Source organism: Lipotes vexillifer, unplaced genomic scaffold (assembly GCF_000442215.2).
Source record: "Lipotes vexillifer unplaced genomic scaffold, Lipotes_vexillifer_v1.1 scaffold184, whole genome shotgun sequence".
Taxonomy (NCBI): Eukaryota; Metazoa; Chordata; class Mammalia; order Artiodactyla; family Lipotidae; genus Lipotes; species Lipotes vexillifer.
The window spans coordinates 2,246,542-2,249,096 of NW_006783561.1; the positions used below are offsets into that span (position 1 = coordinate 2,246,542).

At 38.6% G+C, this 2,555-nt stretch overlaps 1 protein-coding gene and 1 non-coding gene across 3 annotated transcripts in view; one reads left to right on the forward strand and one right to left on the reverse strand.

The window, feature by feature from the left end:
- Positions 1–2,555, forward strand: part of R3HCC1L (R3H domain and coiled-coil containing 1 like) — a 70,016-nt gene that overhangs the window by 55,474 nt on the left and 11,987 nt on the right. The window lies entirely within an intron of this gene.
- Positions 1,597–1,668, reverse strand: TRNAE-UUC (transfer RNA glutamic acid (anticodon UUC)). Its single transcript has one exon. It is a non-coding gene; the product is annotated as a tRNA-Glu (tRNA).

A 2,555-nucleotide genomic window follows, 5' to 3' on the forward strand; every position in this document is an offset into this window, starting at 1 on the left:
ACTCTTTCCAAACATTCTAAGGGTTTTAAACTCCATTCCCCAATTCCATTCCAGTGTCTCCCGAACCTCCAGCTAATATGCTATTGTGATTTAGTATTTTGAATCTTTTTTTCTTTTTAAATTCCATTTGATGTTACATTATTGTTTTATATTATCAGCATTCAGATTCATCCACTTTCTGTATTCTTCATTTATACCTTCTTGCGTCTTATATCTTTCATCTGAAATCTTTTTCCTCCTGCATGAAACATGTTCTTTAGTATTTAATTTAGTAACAGTCTGCTGGTAACACACTCAGTTGGGTTTTGTTGTCATCGTCATCGTTGTTGTTTCTTAATGGCTTTATTTCAACTTCATTCTTGAAAGACATTTTTGCTGGGTAGAGAATCCTAGGTTGGTAGTTGTTTTTCTCAGAAACTTGAAAATTTTATTCTCCTTTCTCCTGGCTTTCTTAGTGTAGGATGAGAAGCCAGCCGAGAGTCTGACTATTGCTTCTGAGAGTAATGTCTTTTCTCTTTGGGTGCTCTTAATGTTTTCTCTTTGTCTTTGGTATTGTGCATTTTCAGTATGATGTGGCTTTGTGTTTCTTTTGTTATTATTATTATTAAGCTAGTATTTTTCATTGGTTTTGGAGAACACTAGACATTCTCTCTTCAAATATTGCCTCTGTACTAGTCTCTTTTATATTCTCTAAGATGCCAGTTAAAAATAGATTAAACCTTCTTACTTAATCCTCATGTTATCTCTTTCATATTTTCCATTTCTTTGTCTCCATTACATGCTCAGTAATTTTTTTAGCTCTAATTTCCACTTTCTGATTTCTTCAGCTGTGTTTAATTTGCTGTTAAATCTGTCCATTGAATTTTAAAATTTCATTTTATGTTTCTCATTTTTCAAAGTTCTCTATTTTTCAAATCTGCATGGTCATTAGTTTCTTTTTTTTCTCCAGATATTTTCAAGAAGTATATTGAACATAGACCTTCTATAGTCTATGTCTGGTAATTTCTTTACCTGAAGTCCTTTTAATTCTCTTTCTGCAAATTCTCACTCATACTGCCTTGCTTCTTTTTTGGAGGTTTAGTTACTTTTTTAAAAAACTGTACAGCTGACCATTTCCTTTGGAATTTTACTTACGAGAATTGAGACTTACAGTAAAAGAAGAGGATATCTCCTGAGAGGATATGTGTTTTCTTCTGCCAGGCACCAAGGGCCCTAACAGTCCCAAAGAGCTGTAAATTAAATTATTGATTTGAGGTTATTCTGACCACTGAGATAGAAATAGTCAAGTAGAGAATGATAAAAAATGATTGTTATATGTCTCAACCAGTTTATTTTAACAGTACATATAAATGTCCATTTACTTGCCAGTCTTTGATATGGTGCCAAGGCCTTTTTTTTTTTTGAAGTAACTAGTCTGTTGATGGCAGACTATCTTCTATTGAGTTCTTATATGTCACCCTGATATCACCTGTGTCTTCCAGCAAGAACTTTAATGTCCCTTCAGAGTCACCTGAGTGCAAATTCCTTATAGGTTAAAATGTTTTCTCTCTTTAAAAAATTTTTTTTGGCTGTGCCGCATGGCTTCCAGGCTCTTAGTTCCCTGACCAGGGATTGAACCCAGGCCACAGCAGTGAAAGTGCCAGGTCCTAACCACTGGACCACCAGGGAATTTCCTCTCTCTCTCCCTCTCTCTCTCTCTCTCTCTCTCTCTCTCTCTCTCTCTCTCTCTCTCTCTCTCTCTTTTTAAGCTCTTTTGCCCAAACATAATTGATAATAGCTGTTTCAGGTTTTTTAGTGACTTTATCTTTTTCACACTCATATTTCATCGTCTTTTTTCTTTTTTCTTTTCTTTTTTTGCGTACGTGGGGCTCTCACTGTTGTGGCCTCTCCCGTTAAGGAGCACAGCTCCGGACGCATAGGCTCAATGGCCATGGCTCACGGGCCCAGCCGCTCCGCGGCATGTGGGATCCTCCCGGACCGGGGCACAAACCTGCATCCCCTGCATCGGCAGGCGGACTCGCAACCACTGCGCCACCAGGGAAGCCCTCATCATTTTAATTTTATTTAATAAATTAAATTATGTAGTGAAAATGTCAATTAAAACTGATATAAGTGGGTTTGAGAATAATTGCACTACCTCTTATATATGTATGTAATTCATACATATGTATGAGAAGGTAAAAGAGTCAGAAGTATACCTCTGTATCTTTAGCTTATAAGAAAAAATAAGCTTCAGGAATAAAGAAATAATCCCGAAAACAAGTTATTAAGAAAAAGATTTTCAGGGTCTGGAAGAAAGTCATTACCAAGAAGGGATTATACTTTAATGCTCCAATCCTGACATTAACAATGAACCAGGGCTTCCCTGGTGGCGCAGTGGTTGAGAGTCCGCCTGCCGATGCAGGGGACACGGGTTCGTGCCCTGGTCCAGGAAGATCCCACATGCCGCGGAGCGGCTGGGCCCGTGAGCCATGGCCTCTGAGCCTGCGCATCCGGAGCCTGTGCTCCGCAACGGGAGAGGCCACAACAGTGAGAGGCCCGCGTACTGCAAAAAA